At 38.0% G+C, this 24,308-nt stretch overlaps 1 long non-coding RNA gene across 1 annotated transcript in view; it reads left to right on the forward strand.

The window, feature by feature from the left end:
* The first annotated feature begins 403 nt into the window (after positions 1-403).
* Positions 404-24,308, forward strand: part of LOC119042801 (uncharacterized) — a 39,296-nt gene continuing 15,391 nt past the window's right edge. Inside the window, exons 1-2 of the long non-coding RNA XR_005081290.2 lie at positions 404-477; positions 4,267-4,438. This is a non-coding gene — a long non-coding RNA (uncharacterized LOC119042801). The remainder of the gene's footprint in view (positions 478-4,266; positions 4,439-24,308) is intronic.

Raw genomic sequence — 24,308 nt, forward strand, 5'->3', positions numbered from 1 at the left:
TATATATATATATATATATATATATATATATTCATGTTATTTTCTCCTCTAAACTTCTTTCATCCTTAAAAATAGTTGTATATGTTCTAAGAGGTGTGAGGTGGTATCTCATTGTAGTTTTAATTTGTGTTTCCCTAATAGCTAGTGATGTCGAGCATCTTTTCATATATCTGTTGGCCATTAGTATGTTTTCTTGGGTGTTGGAGAGTTTGTGGAGAAAAGGAACCCTCATTCATTGCTGGTAGGAATCTAAGGGGGTACAGCTATTATGGAAAACAGTATGGAGATTCATCAACAAATTTAGAGTCATCATTTGATCCTGCAACCCCTCTCCTGTGTGTCTACCTGAAAAATTAAAAGCATTTGTTTGCAAAGATATATATATATCCCTATGTTCATTGCAGCATTATTCACAGTGGCCAAGAAATGGAAATCACTGAAATGTGCTTCAGTTGATGATTGGATAAAGGATATGTGGTATGTATGCATATACAATGGAATACTACTCAGACATAAGAAAAGAAGAAAAACTGCCATTTGTGGCAAATGGATGATCTGGAGGATATTGTACTAAGGGAAATAAGTCAGACATAAAAAGTCAATAGCCATATGATTTCATTCATATGTGAAATATAAAACTGAAAACAACAGATGTATGAACAAGACCCCCCCAAAAAAAAACTCATAGGCAAAGACACCAGTATGGTGGTTACCAGGTAAATGGGGGGTGGAAGGTAGTAAAAGGCAAAGGGGGTCAAATGCATGGTGACAGAAGATTTAACTTTGGGTGGTGAGCAAACAATGCAATATACAGATGATGTACTATAGAATTGTACACTCAAAACCCATACAATTTTATTAACCGATGTAACTCCAAAAAATTAATTTAAAAAGCTTGAAAATGGCTCATCACATTTTTCAGTTGTTGCACCTCATATTCTTGTTTACACTATTGATGCAATTAGCTAACAGCTTTTGTAGAATGTGACAGAAAGTAAAATAAAGATCAACATATGTCAAAATAGTTTTGTACATCATTATGTAGTGATCAAACATATTTTAAAAGAGAAAGATGGTGCAAAATAATTGAGTTTTACATTTATTGCACTCATGTAGTGGCATTCTATTACAAATATGAATCAAGTTCCTAATTTGGATCTTAGGCTTTTGATGTTTTTACTACTCAAATGGTGGTACAAACATCTGTTATAACTTATGTTCCTTTTGGTCAAGTTTATTTATCTCTTTATACACTTAGTAACATTTGGAATCATATTAGATATTTTACATATATGTTTTGGGAGAGAACTAAAAAAATATGAATATTTAAAAGGCAAAAGATTTATATGATCTGAAGAGAAACCAGGGTATGAAAAATATGAATATTTAAAGTGCAGTTTGGAGCCACTTCTTAACAGGATAGCTATCTGAGTAGCCTTTTTACTTCCCATCTCTACTCTTTGTAGCTAGAGAAAAACAGGGAGGAGCCTATCTATTGATTACAAGAAAATAAATTTTTGCAATATAGGTCTCTTACATTTGGACATTTATTATTAAAATGGATAAGAAAAACATACCCATGAGGTTCCATACTATAGAAGTCCTTTGCAGTTATTTCCTTAAGATTCACATTCACTGGGTGGAGCACTCCTGATTATAAGGAAAGGTAGACAGCAGTATAATTATGTGGCTAGCATCAGCTAGAATTACAGTTGCTGGTTGAGTAGACCAAAGTCAAATGGGCTGGGTTACAAGGATATAGCATAGGTGGACAGAGCTAGGAAGATATCCAACTGGAGATTCCTTCTTTAGTGAGTGAACTGAATGCAAAATGTTGTGTCCTGGATAGATGTGGGTAGTGAATAGAAATGGCTTGATGATTCAGATCTTCAATCAGGATACTTGGCTAAAGTCATTTCCTAGGACTGGAGAGGGGATAAAATAATGGTGATTGTGCAGTAGTGGGCTGAGTCTACAGGGAGAGGATCCAAAAAGAATAAACAAAAGGCATAATGAGAGAAATAATAGGAAATGAAAAGAATCACCATTATAGCCCAGGTTCTGAAAACTAATCAAGGTATTAGTATATATATGTGATTTTTGTTGGAGTGACATAGGAAAGGAGAAACTCAAACTGAGATGTTTTACTGTATCTTGATACCTAATGAAGACCCTATAAATCTCTTCAGTTGATGGAACATTTTTCATTTGATTTAGATAGGCTAAGTAAACCATATACTTGATGATTTTACTATACATTATGGTGTCATCTAGTTAAAGAAAAGCTGATCAATGAAGACAAAACAACAGAAATAACCCTCTTCCCCTCCCCCTGACACTGAGGATCATCTCAGTTCCGTTGAGCTTCTCCTTGTGTCTCATAATGAGGCAAGAAAGCTGGAGAAACAGATACTTTGGAAGATTCTTTCATAGGTCTGTTGAGAGATGACTAAGCTAGAAATAAGTATGTCAGAATCAGGCTGATGTAGAAGTGATGTCAGAAATATGATTATGGACACGGCACTTTGCCTTCTTTGATGGAGCCAGGCTAGACATGTTGATGAAGCAAACTCCTCTTACTATAATCTCTTTCCCAACTAGAGCTCCTTAGATTCTTGTTGAACTCTGAATTGAGAGTAGGGATCTCCTCACAAAGAGAGAGGACAGTTCATAGTCTGCCATGACTATAGAGTAAGATGCTTAGAAGATGAATAATATGATAGAAGGCCTTTGGCTAAGTAAGGGCGGAGGGGGTAGTAGAGCTAGGGAGGGGCTCTGGGGCTGACAGCTGAAGGATAGTAGGTCCCCAGCTTTCCTGTTGGCATGGTGCATATGTCCACTGTCACTACCACATTGCCTGTGATTTCTGCTGGCCTTCCTAAAGACAAAACATGACATCAAACCAAATTGAAATGTAAGAAGAAGAAAAAATTAGATCAAATTCTCTACAAGATGCAAACCAAATAAGGATTGTATAAAAAATTGAGATAAAGGATTTTACATATGAGATAAAGGATTAAACAAAGAAAAAGTTAAAAAACAAAAATGACAATTTTATAGAATTTATTGATTAAAAATGGATAAACACTTAAAAATAATGAAAGTTAAGGAAAATGACCAAGTCACAATATTTTTAAATAAAGCTAATAAAAAACAATAGAAAAAAAGGTGACAGAAGAGCTTATAAGAAAAAAATGATTAAATATAAAAAAAGTGTGATTTATTTATTATTTTTTGATTTAATCGTCATTGTATTTTTCTGTTACCATTTAGTTCCCTGATATCCCGCTCCCACCAGCAATCACCACACTGTTGTCCATGCCTATAAATCCTTTTTCCTTTTTGCTCAATCCCTCCACCCCCAATGGCTCCCCCACTAGCTGTCAGCTACCCTCCATCTATGAGTCTGTCTAAAAAGTGTGATTTAAAATGAAAGATAAAAAAGACAAAAGTAAAAGGAAGTAGGAGGGTAAGAAAGATGGATGGTAAACATACAAAGGAAAAGTTAAGTAGCATAACTGAGCAACAAGCTAAAACAATGCTTAGCTGTGGAGATGTTTTTCAAGACAAAATATAACCTGAATAAGAAGTCAACTGACCAATCAACTATATGCCAGCAAGTGGCAGGAATCCTTAGCAGAATTCTGAGTAGGAAACAATTTTACATAGTGTGGGGCCCCATTTAATAAAGTCCCTAATGGCTGCAGAGGAGGAAGAGAGTGAGGAGGAGTGTATACTCTTAGTCTCCTGCCCTTGGGCATACCTTGGGCACCAGAATCCAAGTCAGAATTTCTCAGCAATTAGGAGAGTGGGGCCATGGCCCTGGGGACCCACTGCCGCAGTTGTGTGTGGGCTCCTGGACCCTGCACATTCCACTGTGAATTTAGGTAAAGCAGATGGAGTTAATCCCTCTTGATTATCCAAAGTTTGGGAAGGAAGCATTAGTTTATGTAATTTCAAATAATTTATATTTGACCCATGGATGTGTGGGTTTCTTAATTAAAAAATTTCCCACATTCCTCCTCTTATTTCTCCCTAGAGATCATTGCTGTTAACACTTTCCTGTGTTTCATTCTTGAACTCTTTATATGGAGTTGCAACACTTATACATAGAGTTGTATAGGATTTTGTATGTAGTAATAATTATAGCTAGCATGTAGTCAATGTTTACAATATGCTAAGTACTAGAAATAGACTACACTGTATTATCGCTTTCTTTGTGTTAACTCATCTAACGCCTGCTTCATTGTTGTTTTGATATTACAGATGTAGAAATTGAGGCAAGTGAGGTTAAAGAACTTGTCCAAGGCCACCCTGCAAATACAAGTGAAACCAGGATGTACAGTTCCAGTTTCCATTCTTAAGCATCATGATTTTCTGCCTTACTAATTGGGATCGTGTTGTATCAATTTTCTACAACTTATTTTTATTCTTAACAGTAAGTATCTCATGGAATATACATTCGTAGCAACATATCAAATCCAAAATCTATGTATGTGAATATCCATCTATTTCATTCTTTAAATTGCTGCATAGTATTTTCTGTATTTCAGATTTAATTATTCTCCATCTATCAGTATTTGGGTAGTTTTCAATATTCAGTACTGAGCAGTTTTATTATCTTTAAAAGCTATTTATTGAGTACCCTCTATGCTCAAGTCAATCTTCTTGATATTAAGGAATCAACAGTTAACAAAAAAGACAAACCTTTTGATACCATGGGTTTATTTTGTGGGAGAAATAATCATCAAATAAATGTACCACCTACACCAAAACATGGCAGCTTGTGATAAGGGTAATGAAGTGGAATAGAACAGAATGAAGGGATAGATGGTGAGGGGGTATCATTTTATATGGTGTGACAAGATGATCGATCATCTGTGTTCCTTCTCAGTTAAAAAAACTTTTACTTTTGAAATATTATAGTCTCAGTGGAAGTTGAAAAATAGTACAGGGGGTCCCATCTGCACTTTATCCAGCTTTTCCTGTGGTAAAAATCTTACATAACTATATTATCTTATCAAAATGAGGAAAGTGACATTGGTATAGTCTGCAGACCTTATTTAAATCCTACTAGTTTCTACATGCACTTGTGTGTGTGTATAGTTCTATGCAGTTTTATCACATGTATAAATTTGTATAACCAGCAATTATTTACTCTTACATTGCCATTTGAATAAAACCCAGGAGAAGTGAGGGGCTGAGCCAGGAAAATCTGGATGCAGAGTAGTTCAAGCAGAAGGCTACGTATGTGCCAAGGACCTGAGGCAGGTGGGGAGGGTGACCAGAAGGTAGTGGGGTGGGGGAGGGCCTCTAAGGCCATGGTGAGGACTGGTTTTTGCTCTCAGTGAGATGTATAGCTGTTGGAAGGTTCTGAGTAGAGGGTGACAGAATCAGACTTCTGTTTTATTTGGATCACTCTGGCTGCAGTGTGAAAGCAAGTAGATCAGTCAGGGGTGTGAGTTACAGTGCTTTCCTTTCTTCCTTAGTTTGCTGTCATTTGATATGCTGCAGGGATATCAAATTGTCATCCACCCAATTGTCAATTCTGGGCCAGATAACTGGCTCTGGCTCAGTGGAATGTGTGCAGACATGGTCTATCACGATTCTTAAATCAGACTGCATAGTTCAGCTCAGCCCTTTGGTTCTTCTTTCTGCGGTGAGGAAAGCAGATGGGGATAGCAGAATTCTGGCTGGATTCTGACATGAAAAGACATGTGAAGGAGAACCACAGCCTATAGCAGATCTTCATTCCATGTGTATAACATGGTGGGAAATAGATGCTTATTACTATAAGCTGTTAAGATATTGTACCCTGGCTGGTGTAGCTCAGTGGATTGAGTGCTGCTTAAGAACCAAAGGGTTGCTGGTTTGATTCCCAGTCTAGGGCACATGCCTGCATTCTGGGCCAGGCCCCCAGTAGGGGGCACATGAGAGGTAACCACACACTGATGTTTCTCTCCCTCTCTTTCTCTAAAAAAATAAATAAAATCTTTAAAAAAATATTGGGGTTGTTTGTTAGTGCAGTGAAGTTGACTAACACAGAAGTCCTAGGTGTCCTTCCTCCATGGAGGATCAGCTGTGCAGGGACAGGGTGCTGGTGCTCTGATGTGGTCTGTAGCTGTCTGCAGGGTATGCAGATTCTGGGGTTTTTCAGGTGGTTCAGGCCAAGGTCAGCCCCGACCTGGGTTCTGCCTGGGGCCACCCTGCATGAGCTAGAAAGCAATCTGAGATGGCTGCTGCTTGTGCTGGGCTTGGAGGTTTCCAGGCAAAGCCAAGCTGTGAACCTGGGCAGGCTGCTGCTAGTGCGGGGTCTGGGGCCACTTAGCAGGAGGTGTGGGAGCTAGGGGCTTGCTGAGGCTGGCTGTTGCTGATATGAGAGAATTTAGGAAGTTGTAAGGCATGAGCCAAGACCAGACATTCACATAAAAAAGCCACTGTCAACTTGGCTGGGCCCGTAAGTTATGTGGGATGAAGCCTGGGGGGATCTCCAGGGTGGGGCAAATTGTGTTAGCCCGGTTAATGGAGTCTCAGATATGGCATCTGCCTGCCAGCTCTGTAGCTCTGTGAGGGGAGGGTTCAGAAAAGGGACAGTTGCCTCCTTTACCTTTCTGTCTGGGAGAAAGCTGTCCCCCAGCTCTCACCTGATGCTAGACATTTCTTCTCTGTATATGCCACTGGTACCTTTCAAGCTGCTACCTTGGTACACAAAATGCTCTGAAGCAATAAAATGAACTAACTAAGAGCTTCAAAATAATTAATACAAAACTCATGGAAATCTATAGGAAAGAATAAATAAAGGCAAAAGACATCTTCCTTCAGGATTTTGCTCTGATTCTGTATCTCCTAAATTATCCATTACAATCATATACATATTATAAACTAAAATTAAAATATCACTTTCAAAGTAAAAAATATGAAAGTTCCAATGATTTGACATTATTTGTAAATCTGTGATACAGGGTGAATTAGGTATTCTGAGTAAAAATAAAATGCTTGTATGGACACAGTGGATTACATATTCTTCTAGTCTAGCCCTCCTCTGATTCATTTTTGGTACTGCTTCCAATGAGACTTTCCTTTTAAATACGATCATTCAAATCTTTTATATCAGGGGCGTCAAACTCATTTTCACCAGGGGCCACATCAGTCTCACAGTTGCCTTCAATGGGCCAAATGTAATTTCAACTCCTTTACAGTTAAAGAGTAGGTATATTTATACAGTCCTAAAATTATTTTGGATGTATTTGACCGAGTCCTTCATGATTCAGTAGAAGCACCATCTCTTGTGGGAAAATTTCTCATACCCTCTGCTCTCTGCTGTGGACGGGCTAGGTGCCCTCCCTCCTTTGTGCTTTCTTGTTACTCTGCATATGTCCAGGGACCATTCATCATATAGCATTGTAGTGATTTGTTTGTTTCTCTAGCCTTTTCTCAAAACTGAGTTATTTGAGCACAGGATTGGCACGGATGGGCCACATTACGTAAATGATAGTAACATTGTGTATAATCAACTTTTTTGAGAAGCTGTGTTACATAGAAGTGAGGTAATAGTTGGAGGGACATGGAAGTTATTACACACATTTATTGGTTAATAGAAATGATCAAAAGAGCATGAAAATTTGATATTTACTGATGTGCATTTCTTGCTCTTGCCACCAGAAACCATGGAGATTATTTTTTCCAATATAAGTTTCCCATGTTAGCTAGCTTTTTTCCTTTAAAAGTTAGGAGAAATGCAATGTTATCTATACAATCTTGTGTATTCCTTACTATTATATTGAAATGGAGGTATTTTACAGAGAGAGAAGCAAATGGACTAAGTGTATCAAGTAACTTTTTTGAAGGTCATAAAGCTTAAAAAACATCAGGTGTGGGATGCACCTCAAATCTTTTTATACCTCTGTGACTACAGGGGGTGACCTAGTGACTTGTATACTGTAGTCAGAGCATTCTCAGCAGTGGTTTACTCACAAGAAGCTTAAGATGTTTCAAGTGGTAGCTCACAGAAATTCACTTAGGACATATTCTTTTAAATACTTACATTAGTCATCTGAACAAAAGGGATCAAAGTGATTTTTAAAAATCAAATTTTCACCAAGAAAGTAATTTAATGATTTATATTTGAAATTCAGAATGATGGTGACAGTAAGGAAAATGATTCTTTAAAATTAGAGCTAGGTGCTTTGTGGGGGAAAAGAACCCCCAAAACAACGGAAACATTAAGCATTAAGGTAGTATTTTCAGGCATAAGGGAAAAAGAAATAGATCTGAAGAATCTATTTTAACAGATGCTTAATAAATAGTATAATGATATTTTGGTAAAAGGAAACTTGATTCTTTAGTGTAGTAAATGGGGCATTGAATGTAGGGTTCAGGAAGTGATTCTTTTAAAATAATTTTATTTAGTTATTTTTCAAGTACAGTTTTTGTCTATTTTTCCCATCCCAGCCCCACCCCGTGCTCCCCACCTCCCTCCCATTTCCACCCCCCTTAGTTCTTGTCCCTGTGTCTTTCATATTTGTTCCCCCCTTAAATTCCCTTCCCTCTCCCCTCTGGTCACTGTCCCCTTGTTCTCTATTTTAGTGTCTTTGTTTTTATTCTGCTTGCTTGTTCGTTTTGTTGTTTAGCTTCCTGTTAAAGGTGAGATCATATGCTATTTGCCTTTCAACATCTGGCTTATTTCACTCAGCATAATGCTTTCCAGTTCCATCCATGTTGTTGCAAAGGGTAGTAGCTCCTTCTTTCTCTCTGCTGCATAGAATTCCATTGTGTATATGTACCACAATTTTTTGATTCATTCATTTACTGACAGGCACCTACGTTGCTTGCAACTTTTGGCTATTGTAAATTATGCTGCTATGAACATTGTGGGGCATAGGTTCTTTGAAATTGATGTTTTAGGATTCTTAAGATATAATCCTAGCAGTGGAACTGCTGGGTCAAAAGGCAGGTCAATTTTTATTTTTCTGAGAAAATTCCATACTTTTTTCCACAATGGTTGTACCAGTCTGCAATCCCACCAACAGTGAACTAAGGTCCCCTTTTCTTCACAACCTCTCCAACATTTGTTGTTTGTTGCTTTGGCTATTATAGCCATCCTGACTGGTGTAAAGTGGTATCTCATTGTGGTTTTAATTTGCATCTCTCTGATAGCTAACGATATTGAGCATCTCTTCATGTGTCTCTGGATATTCTGTATGTCCTCCTTGGAGAAATGTCTGTACAAGTCTTTTTCCCATTTTTTAATTGGGTTAGATGTCTTCTTAGAGTAGAGTCTTGTAAGTTCTTTGTGTATTTTGTAGATTAAACCTTTGTCTGAGGTATCATTGGCAAATATGTTTTCCCATACAGTTGGTTGTATTTTTAATTTAATACTGTTTTCTTTAGCCACGCAGAAGATTTTTATTTTGACGAGATCTCATTTGTTTATTCTTTCCTTTGTATTCCTTGCTCTAGGGGACATATCGGTAAAAATGTTGCTACGTGAAATATCTGAGATTTTCTTGCAGATGTTCTCCTCTAGGACTTTTATGGTGTCTCGGCTTATATTTAAGTCTTTTATCCACCTTGAATTTATTTTGGTGTATGGTGTAAGTTTGTGCTCAAGTTTCATTTTTTTACACGTAGCTGTCCAGTTCTCCCAACACCATTTGCTGAAGAGGCTATCTTTACTCCATTTTATGTTACTGCCCCCTTTGTCAAATATTAATTGACTGTAGAGAGTTGGGTTGATTTCTGGGCTCTCTGTTCTGTTCCATTGGTCTATATGCCTGTTTTTATGCCAGTACCAGGCTGTTTTGATTACAGTGGCCTTGTAATACAGTTTGATATCAGGTATTGTGATCCCTCCTACTTTGTTCTTCTTTCTCAAAAGTGCAGCTGCTATTTGGGGTTGTTTACAGTTCCATATAAATTTTTGAAGTGTTTGTTCTATGTCTGTGAAATATGCCATTGGTACTTTAATAGGTATTGCTTTGAATCTGTATATTGCTTTGGGTAGTATGGACATTTTGATGATGTTAATTCTTCCAATCCATGAACAAGGTATATGTTTCCATTTGTTTGTGTCTTCCTTGATTTCGTTCTTCAGGGCTGTGTAGTTTTCTGCATACAGGTCATTTACCTCCTTGGTTAGGTTTATTCCCAGATATTTTATTTTTCTTTTTGCTATATTGAATGGGATTTTTTCCTTGATTTCTGCTCCTGCTGATTCATTGTTAGTATACAAAAATGCCTTTGATTTCTGGATATTGACTTTGTATCCTACTGTTTTGCCAAATTCATTAATTAGTTTGAACAGTTTTTTGGTAGAGTCTCTAGGATTTTCTGTGTACACTATCATGTCATCTGCAAACAGTGACAGTTTTGTTTCCTCCTTTCCTATTTGGATGCCTTTTATTCAGGAAGTGATTCTTGCTGTCCTATTATTTTTATTTAGAGATTTATTTTAAAAGCCTTAATTAAAATGCAGCATTCACTTTGAGTCACATTTTAAATAAGTGATGAAGAAACCAGAGTCACATTCTGAGAGTAATGATCAAAATGAGTCAGAGAGAGCACATACAGTGTTCCACACTGGTAGGCCTTCAATGAGTATTTGCTTAATTAAATTGTGGAAGAGAAACAGAGTTGATTAATGTTGGTATATTGCAAGGGAGGAAAGTTGGTGAAGATAACTAACTGTATGAGGGTGGGAGATCATGTTACATATGTCCTGAGGGTCTGTGGATTTGTCCATCCATCCATCCATCCATCCATCCATCCAATCCATCTATCTCTTACCTTTTTATCTATATGTTATCTACGTGATTACATTTATCTGTTTAACAAATGGTATTCCTAAAATTACTACTATTTACTGAGAAATATGTACCAGATTCTGTCCTAGGTACTTTATTTGTCTTTTAATGTTAAAAAATGGGGTAGGTAGTAATAGCTCAATTTTATGGGTGATAATGCTAAGGAGTATATACACCCAGCATCACATCGAAAATGACAGTTGAGTGTGATATCACTGGATGGATTTTGACCAGTTCAAAATCCAAACTTAACTGACTTTTATATTTTAGTCAGTTAAGTACATTGGTTTTTTCAAGATCTCTTCTGCTTGCTGTATCTGCATAACCTAGGGTTCTCTGACTCTTAACACTATCCTCTCAACCAACATTCTTTTCTCCCTCCACCCTTCCCTTTATCCCTTCTTTTTTCAATACTTATTGAATTGCAATACTTATTCAATAAGTATTGCTATGTGTCAGACCTATGCTAGGTGCTGAAGATATCATGGTGAAAAAGAAGGATTGTACCCTGTATAAAGTACTATGTGGGACATGGAGAATATGAATATAAGTAAGTAATTTCTGTTTCCAAGGAAATCACAGTCTAGTGGGGAGATATTTGGAGAGTGTTATATAATAACCTGAGAATCATTTTGGTGGAATGTGATTTCAAGTCAATGATTCTGGAGAAGGTGGCCCTTGATATAAATCTTAAAGAATGATTAGGTGTTGGCCCACCAAGGAGAGTGAGACAGTATGAGAGAGGGCACTCCTTGGACAAGAAGACAGCATGAGCAAAGGGAATGGAGGGAGAAGTGGCAAGAAGAGCACAGTGTACTGCAAGCACTTTCTTGAAAAACAGTTGGTGATATCATGGATGTCTGGGGTGGAAGGCCATGACCTAGAATAGAAACCTTGAGATACCATGATAAAGTTTGACACATTTAAGTAGGGAAATGGTGTGGGTAGAGAGATCGTCCCTGGGGGATATATAGAGGGAAGATTTGAGGATCATGAGATTGGAGGAAAGGAGACAGGCTTGGAGGCTGTGGCAATGCTCCAGGTGAAAGACTGAGAACTTGAACCACAGTCGTCAGAGTGGAGAGGAAGTAGAAAGAGGAGACTGCAGAATCATTTTCAAGATAGAATGCAGGGCTTGATGAATGATGCGATGTGGAAATGATGAGACAAAGGCAGGTTTCAGAAAAAGACTAGTTGCTCATTGCAGCATCCTGTAGAGAATGTGGTGGTTTTTGCATGATCATCTACGAGTATGTTAAGATCCTTCACTGTAGCCTTTTATCTGCCATGGAGTATGAAGCTGCATAGCCACATGATGAAAACAAGACAGACTCTTCCACATCCACAACTCAATGCCAAAAGCGTTGAGTAATATACGCTTTGGGGCTTTCTGCTTATACTTGTGCTTGTTTATTGCTAAATGTCTTTTATGTCTCTAACATTTATTGAGAGCTTGCTACGTGTCAGGTGACTATTTTAAGTAATTGACACTAAGTAAAAAATTTATTCTCACAACTACCCTATGAAGTAGGCTGTGGTTATTTTCATTTTTACAGATGAGTCACAGAGTGATTAGTAACCTGTATGACTTTGCCCCTCTCCCACCCTCAGTAGTGGCATTTGGGCCCTGAACTCAAGCAGCCTGCCTTCAAAACTTGTCATCTTAATCATTATATTAGTAAATGCATTTGTTTTTCTAATTTATCTTTCAGATTGTTCATTGCTTGTGTAGAGAAACAGCTGATTTTTGTTTGTTGATCTTAGACCCTGAAACTTTGCTGAATTTATTAGCTCTTGTAGGGTTTTTTTTGGTAGATTCTTGTTGGCTGCTGCTTTGGAATTTTGTTATGTTTTTTTCTTTCCAACTCTATTGCTACTGATTTAATTTAGGATATTCAAGGCCTTCAAAATATACCTTTTGTATATGTTCAATACTATATAAAATTGACCTTTTTATTTTACTTCTTATGTGGTCTGGCTTAGAGCATGTATATATTCCATATATGTTTAAAAAAACAAAAAAGAGAAAAATCTTTAGTAAATTTTTTAAATGCTGAAGAAATAATGTGTTAAAGGCAAACAATACTATCATCATTTAAAACCACTGAAAGGTTTTGTAGATGGATTTGTTTTGGTTGGTGAACTAAATGGAGTTAAATAATGTCATTTAATATGAGTAAATGGCCCTCATCCAATTAGGTAATTGAGGTGGCCCACTCATCCTGGCAAATTATAGCTGCTCAAATCTGTTCCTGAATTGGAGGAAATGTGGCTATTTAACTTCCTTTCACAGTAAAAAAAAAAAAAAAGCGAGGGGGAGTTGTTCTTTTTAAGGTTCTTCGAAAGTTAGGGTTGACTTTTCCCAAAGGGTCTTTCCCTGCCCTGTCCCAATTCTGTTTTTAATTTCAAAATTATTTTTTTCACTTTATCATCTATTCACAAGACATAGGCTGTCTGAGTCAGATTGACTGTAATGCAAGATGCTGAGAGCACATTCTTTTCCATCATTTAAGTGTCTGACCTAGACCAGTGCTTCCTGCTATTGCAGCTTTGACCTTAGCCCCTTGGTTATGACGGATGTACAACAAATGGAGCATGTCATAGCATCTCAGGGCTGAGAGAGGCCTTGGAGGTCACATTCTGGTGAGAAATTGTAACTGTCACCCGATACTCCTAGCTTTAGTATTTCACTGTGTCTTGAAATGTTGACTCATGTGGCAGTTCTTATTCCCAGTGTCCAAATAGAAAAATGGAGATATTCACATCCAAGAGAGGAGTAAATAACAATGAATTCCTTATATTTAGATACAGTTCTCTGGCTTCTGGATTCTCAAAGGCACACAGAGAGGAAAGAGAACAGAAAGCAAAAATCACAATTCAGGAGAAGGCTTAGGAATCTGGCATTATATCTGTTTTAAAGCTCTGTCACTGAATTCATAGTTTGAGCTCATGTCCAAATACTGTGCACTTTGCAAGGTATATATTGATGGTATTTTATTGATGAATATATTGATGAATTACTTCCAATTACTGTCCCTCACCTCTTCTCTTATATATATTGATGCATTACTTCCAATTACTGTCCCTCACCTGTTCTCTTCAGTCTGAGAGATGCATACGTTGTTGAGTCATGGGCACCGATGGCATCCCATCCTGGACACTTCCATGTGTCCAAGGAGAGGCACATGACTCGTGTTAGATCAATGATGTCCTGCGGTTAGGACTTTAAATAGGCTAATGTGGAAGACAAAGGTATCATTTCTTTAAAGATTCTGAACAAAAATGATGGAAGCCTGGATCTGCCCCTGGCCATTGTATTAATTTGCTAGGGTTGCCCTAATAAAGTCCCGCAAATTGGTGTCTTATAATGCCAGAAATTTACTCTCTCACAGTTCTGGAAGCTAAAGTCCAAAGTCAAATTGTCAGTTGGGTCATGTTCTCTCTGAAGGCTCTAAAAGAGGATCGTTGCTGGTCTCTTGTAGCTTCCAGTGTTTAGAGGCAATCTTTGGTGTTGCATAGTTATAAAGGCAGCACTCCAGCCCCTGCTTCTGTTGTTAAGTGGCCGTCTTCTCACTGTGTCTCTATGCTCAGAGTTCCCCCTTCTTATAAGGACATCAGTCACTAAAGTAAGGCTTACCCTAATCCATAATGATCTCTTAACTTGATGACATCTGATATGATCCTATTTTTAATTAAGGTCACATGCATGAATTTGGGGGGTGGATGCCATTTAACTGAGTGTAGCCATATTCCCTGGTGCCTGGGTAAACCTACTGAAATAGTACAGAAAAGGGCCATGGCTCACAGGGAAATGGAGATGACAGGCAGAGAAAATGCTGGCAAGTGAGGAGTCTCTAAGTGCCCCACAATTGCACTGGTTCCCACAGTTCTTCTGATTTTTTGTGTGACCTAACCTTCTTTTATTTCAGAAAAGTTACCATCCTCCACTATTTTTTTTTTTGCCTTAGGCTAGATTGAGTTAGATTTCTATCCCTTCCTACCAAGACAATTCCAATAAATACAGAAATTACTGTAGCATTCCAGGTAGAAGGAAAGATGATCTGAGATGTGGTCATGGTCATAGGAATGGACTTGAGAGAGGAATTTAGAAAGGGAATTTGTGGGGCTTTCATTCCATTGAAATGTTGGGATAAAAGAAGACAATTCTATAATGATCTTGGGTATATAGATGAAGAGACCATTCTCTGAGAAAAAAGAAAAGTACAAAAAAATGCATGAAATTTGGTCTTTGCAAACTTCTCTAGACTATTACTATTCATAAGCCTTCTGAAGACTTTGTTTTCTTGAGGCCAGGGAACACATTTTATTCATTTTTATATTTGCAGTTCTCAGTATATTGGGTACATGGTGGGTGTACCCCAATGTTTATTCAATTAAATACAAAAATCTAGAGCTTGACAAGCTAATATCTTTCTCCAGCCAATAGAACACATGACACATGTTCTTCAGCCTGAACGTGTCTGTGTCAACATTCAGTGTTTTATAGAGTCTCTTATTGTGTGTGGAAGTTTGTGTGCCAAAGGTCACTGGGATTGTATTCATATGACAATCATGAAACTGTTGAAAAAAAAAGTAAAAAAGCAAATTCATAGTGTCACTAATGGGAAGGCTGAACATATCTTAAACATGTGAACATAAAATGAAAGATACCTTTTGAGGACAAACAGGTTGAAGTACTTTGATTCCCTCTGCCCACATTTCTTTCATGAAGGTGCAAGATGATAGAAACTTTCAGAGGCAAAAATCACACTTTCCAGCTGCTGGCAGCAGCTTGTAGCCCCACTGTGCATCACAGAGTCTGAACAAATGCGTGCTGGGGACACTGACCAGGTATCCCTTTAATAAGAAATTAATGATATACTAGTATAGTGCTTAAATGTTTATAATTCAGTCTCAACATTTGAAGATATGCATTTGAAATTAATAAAACCTTGAGAGACAGTTTGGAACAAATGCATTGTTAGACATGAATATGTTTGTGTGTGAATTGACCAACAGATTGAAAGTGTTGCTTTATTTTGGGAACTTTTGAAATCAAAATGTAGGATTATATACTTTTATTTTATTTTATTTTTTTTATTGTTGTTCAAGTACAATTATCTCCATTTCCTCATTGACAAATAATTTAAACATAAAAACATGTTGCTTTATTATTTTTTGTTTTGAGAGATGGTGTTCATGTTGCAGATGGACACTAAATGCCTTTCATTCACTTGTGAAGTTTGTGATTACACTTGGCAGTCTGAAGAACAGAGTTTTAGATTTAAACCTCCGCCAATAGTGCAGGGAAGCGTGCGCCGTAGGTATTTATTTTTGTACAATGCAGTTATGAAGGATTAAAAAATAAATATCGGTAGGCCAGCAGATAAATCACTATTTACATTCATTTTTGCCATAAGAAAATAAAATAGCTGTAGGACATAAAAATCCAGGAACCATTTTACTAAATCTAGCTTTTTATACTCTGTGAAAAATCGTGGGAGGTGAAATTCAAACTCTCGTGTCTGCCTTGTGCTGCTGTCTCTGTCTACACCTTACAAGTACTTCTCCCTTCTGAAACCAGAAGGCATGTTTATGAAAGCCAACACGTGTACCTCCAAGTAAACTTTTCTTGAATATCATGTGTTCTAACTGGACTTGAGGGCCTAAACACTTCACGTGGTTAATTTAATAGGTTTGGTTTGGATAGTGCCCTTCCCATCCTATTTTTTAAACATTTTCTTAGCTTCTTTCTTCTCTCTGATTTTTGTGTCATGTGAAGGGTTTTCTATATTAATTTTTTAAATCATTTCCCTAAGGTTGCAAATAATGAACTAGGTAAGATAAATTCTTGTGTGTAGCACTTTTTTTTTTTAAAAAAAAATGACTTTATGCAATGAAATCACTCAAGTGCTTTTAGTTACATAAGTGACTCTCTGGGAGTCAGGCATTTAATGAGAGACATTAGCTTTCTAGGCCACTAAGTACCAGTTAAGGCAAACACTGTAGCGATTTGTCATACGGTAAAGGAGAATGATGCCTTGTGGTTTTACAGTGACTCTCTTCCAAAGACCTTATAGGGCTTTTACATAGGCCATGTCCTCTGTCCTAAAAACAATTCCTTGTCAGTATTCTGTACTACTCTACTGTCCTCTGGATGCCCCAAATAATTCACTCAATGGGAGATTGTGTATGTTCCTGTTTGAGTTCCTACTATGTGTCAGGCTGTTATTGGGTTTGCAGAGCAGTATAAAGCCTCCTACATATCTCTGAGTAGCAATCTACTGAGCAGAGAAGTCTGAGTAGTTATTGTAATCTAGAGTGTGCTCAGGGCTACAACAAGGGTGAATGCAGATGCCACAGATCCCAGAGGACACAGTGACTAACTTGGTGGATGAAACTCTAAAGCTTTAGGAAGAAAACTATTGAGCAAGATATCAGCAATACAAATGAACAAGGATGGGCATCTTTCCATCCAATTTATTTTCTAGGTGGAGACGTTCTCTATGTTCAGCTTAGTCCCAGAATTACGAAAAATGGTTTATGGAGGAATATCAGGAGGAAGGCAGGAGAGTATCAGAATAATCTGAGGATCTTTGAGAAAACAATTCTGCTTCTCTCCCAGAGACTCTGTCTCCCCTTTTCCCTCCTGTGAACCATGGGTAATGAGGGCAGTGTGTGCCAGTTAGTCCACTCATGCTGTGCAGAAAAATATTGATAACTTTTGCCCTAGAGTGTTACATCAACTGAAAGAATAACTTTATATGAAGTATATTATTATTTATAAAATCCTATTCTTAAATTGTTTGCCCTGTAAATATTATTATGAGCTATTATGAATGACACCTCTAAGTCCAAAGAAAATAGGTTACATAAATGAGAACTAAATTACTTGTTCTTTCTTAACTTAGCAATAAATAACATGTAACAGAGTAAAATTCTTCCTTCTTCCTGACAAGAGAGTGGCTATTGTACTCATCTTCCCTGAAGACAGTCTTACTTTAATCTGCAGTTGGTTGAATTTAATCGGTAAGAATTTAAGAACTGTGAGACAAGCTGTTGAGATAAGTTATAGACTTTCCATGATTTCTGTGACAGCTCTGGTTTAGGAGACATACTAAGTCTGCCCAGAAAAAGTTCAGCCATTATTAATACAATGGTTTGCATGACATTGATGTAACATGGCAGCTAGGGAGAGTGGATTGGAATGAGCATGCATAAGCAATGACAACCTCGCTGTACTAGTCAGTGGGGGCGGTAGATGCTGTTGAGTGAGATGCTGACTAGTACTGTGTGGCCCTCCCATTCAAAATGACTGAGCAAGTAGAGCAATGAATCTGCATCAAATTTTGCATCAAGCTTAATATTCCTCCACGGAAACTATTTGGATGATTCAGAAGGCCACAACGATGGGCAACTGGTAACTGGCAGCTTCATTGTGACAATGTGCCCACTCATGCATCATGTCTCATGCAGAGTTTTTTTGCAAAACATCAAATCACTCAGGTGACTCAGCCCTCCTACAGCCCAGATTTGGTGCCCTGTGACTTCTGGCTTTTTCCAAAACTAAAATCATCTTTGAAAGGGAAGACATGTTAGCACATCGATGAGATTCAGAAAAATGTGGTGCGGCAGCTGGAGGAGATTGGAAGAACTGTGTGAGGTCCCAAGGTACCTGGTTTGAAGGGGACTGAGGTGTCATTGTCCCATGTACAATGTTCCTTGTATCTTGCTTCTTCTCCAATAAATGTCTCTATTTTACATATTACATGGCTGGATACCTTCTGGACAGACCCTGTATTTCTTAGAGATGAGGGGTAACACAGTGGTGAGCAGTCAGGAAACCTAGGTATTGGTCCTGGCTCTGAGACTAGATACCTCTATTATTTCACCCTTCAGAGGTTCATTTTCATCTATAAAATGAATGATTTGGACTTAATATCCCATTTCCTTCCTGTATAATATAGTTATGTGATTGCATGAACGAGATGAACTATTTTACAAGTGTTTTATGGTGGAATATTCCTTTAATCATGGAGTTTCCTCTATTACATATCATGCTGCTCCACCTCTTGCTTCCTCTGTCTAGGAAATTACTATGCATCCTCTGAGAACCAGGAACAAATAAAAGAACTGATGTATTTTGAGTGTAATCTTTTGTGCTAGGTATGGTGATAAAAATACAGTTGCCATATGTTCAGGTTTTTGCCTCTTGCCATGGTATAATTTTTATAGTGTCTCATACTCTTGAAAGTGTTCTGGCTTAAACAGTGAATTATATGATGATAAGGGGTTTACAAGCATTATGTAATTCTCACAGCAATATTACGAGGGTAGATATACCCCCACTTTTCACCTGAGAAAAACTGTGATTTAGAGAATAGTAAGTCTCAACGCTTATAAGTGGTAGACTAATTATATCCTGCGTGCTAACTTGAAATGTTTTCACTGAACTTGATAGCCACATCAGGTATTATTTTTTGTTGAAAATCATTGCTGACTCATTACCCTCCCCCATCCTGTGGTTTTCCCTGGAAACCCCTACACTGGTTTTTATTGCTGAAGATTCTTGTCATGTGTATAACACGTCTGTTATACACGTCTGTGTGGGAGACTCTTCTCATTGTTCTCTGCTCCATCCTGAAAACAAAGGGTCTTACTCGTTACTGCATCAGCAATGCTTTGTACATGCTGCCTGGACCTGGTTTCCATGCACCCATGCCGTATTTATTAGCATGCTTCCTGACAAGGGATTGGGGGACTTACCTTCCAGTTGGGGTCCCCTGGCTCTTTGTGTATGTCATTTTGAGCATGTTTCACTTTTGGGGGCTAGATCACAGTAACCTTCAGAGTTTGGGTGGATGAGGGCAGATGATATATGATAAAAAAAAGATTAGCATTAAAAAAATTATCTATTTATTTTTTAGAAAGGGGAGGGGAGGGAGAAAGAGAAGGAGAGAAACATCACTGTGTGGTTGCCTCTTGTACATCCCTTACTGGAGACCTGGCCCACAACCTAGGCGTGTACCCTGACTGGGAATCGAACCAGTGACCTTTTGGTTCAAAGGCTAGCACTCAACCACTGAGCCACACCAGCCAGGGCTTTTTCTTTCTTTTTTTTTTTTTTTTAAAGATTTTATTTAGGGATTAACATTTTATAAGTGCTTCTCTTTGTTCCAAACCATACTAAATCCTTTAGGAGGCAATCATTTAGTCTTCACAAGAGCCTTCAATTGGATCAGACTTTAAAATATTAGATTTTAAAATGTTAACTGCCTTACCCATAGTTAGAAGACTAGGAAGTAGCAGGTGGAAGCAGGCTTTTAACCACCTACCCGAAAATGCTTTTTTATCTTGCAATTCAATGATAAGGTAGTAGAAATAGCTGAAGGAGTCTTGGGACTTCTCAGTTAAAGGGTCTTTAAGGGTCAGGACTGTGTTTTGCAGTCTGCTAGGACTCAGCAGACTTTCCAGTCCCTTCATTTGGGGGTACTGCCATCTGAACCTGCCGGCACTGCAGCAGTGAAGCTGGGTGTCTAAGTGAAGCCGTCCCCTGTCTGACTGTGCCCTAGAGTCCTGTTGAGGCAACATTGTATAGGTTTTGAGCCTGTGTTTTGGGATGGATAGCTAATTATAATGCTCTCTCTAATGAGCTAGTAAGGTTTTTGCGGAGGCTTTCTCCAAATTGCATAAATAAAAGTTAACATGTTTCCTGGGCTTGAAGAAAGCTTTTCTTAAAAAGCAAATATATAAAAAAATAAACTTGAGCAGAAAAACCATAAAAAACAAAACCCTTTGGGCGCAATAGTACTATTAGTGTAAAGCAAAATGCTGCCCTTAATCGGGACCTACCATTGAATGGGGAGGTTCCTCTGAGATCACCTAGGGTGTTCGTTATTTTGCACAGTGCTTTGTGTGAGGACAGGTGCTGAATAAGAATTGATTGAAAGTGAATAAATCAGTGAGTGCCCATGACTCAAATAGTTAGAAGTTACTTCATTCAATGACATTTGTTTCTTTTTCTGGGAGAAAATGCCTACGAGGTCCATAAATCATTACTGTTCTGTAGATGCATTTCATGGAGCTCAATAACCTCCTGCACTTGTGCCAGATTGTGCATGTAATAATTTCTGCAGGAAACAAGTTCATAATTTTTATAAGATTCTCAAAGATGGTAATCTCATACTTACTTTAACTCCCTGCCTTCCAGCATCACTCGAAAGACACTATGTGGGCTTTGGAGGCAAATCAAGAGATAGGCAAGGGCCTTTCTCATGACTTTTAAGCCCTGCTTGAGCTGCTACCTGTGTACTTACCTACATTTAAGAGTTGCTTTGTTTTGCAACCTGTGCTGTGCCGCCAGTCCTAAATGAGAAGAATAATTTGATTCATGTTGGCTGGCCTGTGCCATTCTCTTAATATTTGCCCTCATTTTTAAGGTACTCTAAGATACTCAATGACATTTAAAATGTCATTGCTATGGCCCTGAAAAGTTTAAGTATTTTTGCCTTTAACTGTGTACATACTTTAGCTCCATTGTCAGCCTTGCCATAGGTGAAATGGAATGTGTAGGCTGGCTGCTCATGAATGCATCATCTCCTTACAGCTAGAGTTATTCCCCTTAGCAAAAAGGTATGCTGAGTTTAGTTGAGTTCATTGTGGAAGCTGCTAGATTTTAGGTAAAATAATTTTTAGTCTGTACCATTAAACACCTTAAACAAAAATTCTGTTTTGGTGGCTAGGCTAACAATAATATAAGCAGTTTTCATAAAGAAAGAGACAATTTAATGCCTGTTATTATTTCAGCCAGAAATGTTCTAGTTTTCTGTTCACTTTGGAGTTGAATAGGAAGTTTTTTTTTTTTTTAAACAACTTAGTGCTATATTTTTAACCTGCTTTGGTCATTAATATTTTAGTCAGAATAGTTCTCTGGACATGATCAGAAGATTGTTTATAATTTGAAAACCACTTCAGAATAGTATCAGGATTAATTAATACAGTTTATATATCAAATTGTTTCTGAAACATTCAAGCTTTGTTTGAGCTTTTTCTCCCCTGCATGCATGAGAAACTGTGAGAGTGTAAGAACAGTTGGCATTGATTTTTCCCTTCTTGAATTCAGTTAAGCTTATCACAAACTATGTCATGGCCAGAGCTTAACGTGTTGTTCCCTTGCCAGAAAACCATTTGCCAAATACAACACAGTTTGGATGGTGGGAAAACTGTGGAGCATTCACATTTAACCGAGAATTCTCCCCCTAATATTCAAGTTTGGAGCTGAAGAAAACATGCTGATAAATCAGCATACCTGGCGGCCGTCTTTCCCACTTCTGAAAACCACAAGAGCAGAAGCAGCCATTATTGGATCCTTAACATGGAGTTTTCTGCTCTGAGTCCATCTGGAGTTGTCAGTCAGTAATTTGAAACAACATGTGAGGGTGAAGGGTGCCTGGATGGATGACTATGAATGTTATTGAAAATATGATGTTGCCCGAGGATCTGTAGCCCAGAGAGTTGGCCCCAAGCATGGCATCTTCTTCATCTTCATCTCATTTGGTAATTAGCACACTGACCCTGTGCAGACTAGAAGCACAGAAAAACATTTTGAAAAGTGCACAGGAAGAAGTAGGATTAAGACAAACATTTATATAACCAGGAAAAATGACCCAGGAAAGACGGGAAATCTGGTGACACTCTGTTTACCCACAGCAATGTTAAAATAGTTTGCAAGTGAAACAAAGCAGAGCCCCTTGAATAAATCACTAAGAAAGTATAAGGATAGACCAACAGCCAAGAGCACGTCATAAGCTATCCGTGTGAAAGGACTCTCTCCTGTTACACCATACACACTGCTTTCCTTTGAAAGTTTCTCCTCTCTCCAGTTATTCCCGTCAACTGTGGGCTGTTGTGAATGGGAATTGGAAGTGGATGGAAATAGCCTGAGTTATTAGAATAGGGGAGATTATCAGGATGTTTGGGTGTTGGGGCCTAATCAACACCCAAACATTAGTCTAAACTAGAGACAGTTTTATAAACCTTAAACATATGAAAAAAAGCTATGTAGCAATTTCACGAAAGGCAAAAATCTCACTTGTTTTTCCAGATCATGTGCCCTTATGAGAAGATTTGCTCTTCCAAGGTTAGCATGCCAATCTCTGTGAAAAGCTGGAAGTAAAGAAGCTATCAGAAAGTCAACTGAACTTTCTTAACTCGAATATAAATGGCTCTGGTTTAGTGCCAGGTAGTTTATCTACAGGGAAAGATAAGCTCTTTTGCCAACAGGTCTCAAAAGTTTGCTGGTCTGACTGCTTGCTAGCCAGATGCTAAGAACCCTAACCTGGCATCAGAGTTCTATGTAAGCCCTTGCTGTCAGAGTCCTGAGAGGAGCCTGTGGAATGATTTATGTGAGCTTCACATCGATGCCTTCATTTATGAATAGAATTGCTCCAGATATGGGTGAATGGGACAAGGAAGCAGGCAAGAGTTCCTTCCTCAAGAAGCTCATCTTCTGTTTGAGAAGTCAAAGTTAAGTAATCAAAGGAATGGAGGAAGTACAAACTACGAGAAACTGTTTCAAATGACAAATATTTTAAATAATAAGTATTCTGAATTCACAGAAGACAAAGATTAGGTAGCATAAAATAATCAGGAAAGTTTTGGTGGAAGATGGGACCCCTATACCACCTCTCATTTATATAGTGCTTTATTGAAACAGGTGGATTTTACATCCATCATCTCATATTTGAGTGTCATCGTTATTACTGCCATTTTAAAGCTGAAGCAACCAAGGGCTAAGGAGATGAAATACTGGCTAACTTTTAAAAAAATAGGCAGAAAGGACTTGTCCCATACAGATTTTCCACTTAAAGGTCAGAACCGATTTTGCTACTCTGTGGCTTCCTTGATGAGTAGTTAATAGAGCTAATCTTCATTATTCTCAGTTTCCGTATTCGAGAATTCGCCTACTCACTACAATTTATTTGTAACCCCAAATCAATACTTGCAGCCCTTTTGCAGTTCCTCACGGGCATGAGCAGAGTGGTGAAAGATTTGACTTGCCCAACACACGGACGCTCCCAGCCGAGGTCAAACAAGGCCGTGCTCTGCCTTCTTGCTTCAGCTCTCATACTGTAAACAAGTGTCCTTTTTGCGGTCTGTTTAGTGCCGTGTTTTTCACATTTTTGCTGGTGATTTTGCTGTGTAAAATGGCCCTCAAGCATAGTGTTGAAGTGCCGTCTAGTGTTCCTGAATGCAGGAAAGTTGTGATACGTCTTATGGAGAAATGTGTGTGTCTGATAAGCTTCATTCAGTCATGAGGTACATAGTGTTGCTGGTCAGGAATTCAACATTAATGTTAATGTTAATATTCAACTTTATATTAAATAGGTGTGTTTAAACAGAAACACATAGCAAGCCAAGTTAAGTATTGCTCGAGTGACAAAAGTGTTGTGACTGCAAGCTTGCAGGAACCTAACCCTAAGTGCAGGGTTACACGAAGTATTTCTC

This window comes from Artibeus jamaicensis, unplaced genomic scaffold (genome assembly GCF_021234435.1).
Source record: "Artibeus jamaicensis isolate MK-2021 breed Jamaican fruit bat unplaced genomic scaffold, CSHL_Jam_final contig_233, whole genome shotgun sequence".
Taxonomy (NCBI): Eukaryota; Metazoa; Chordata; class Mammalia; order Chiroptera; family Phyllostomidae; genus Artibeus; species Artibeus jamaicensis.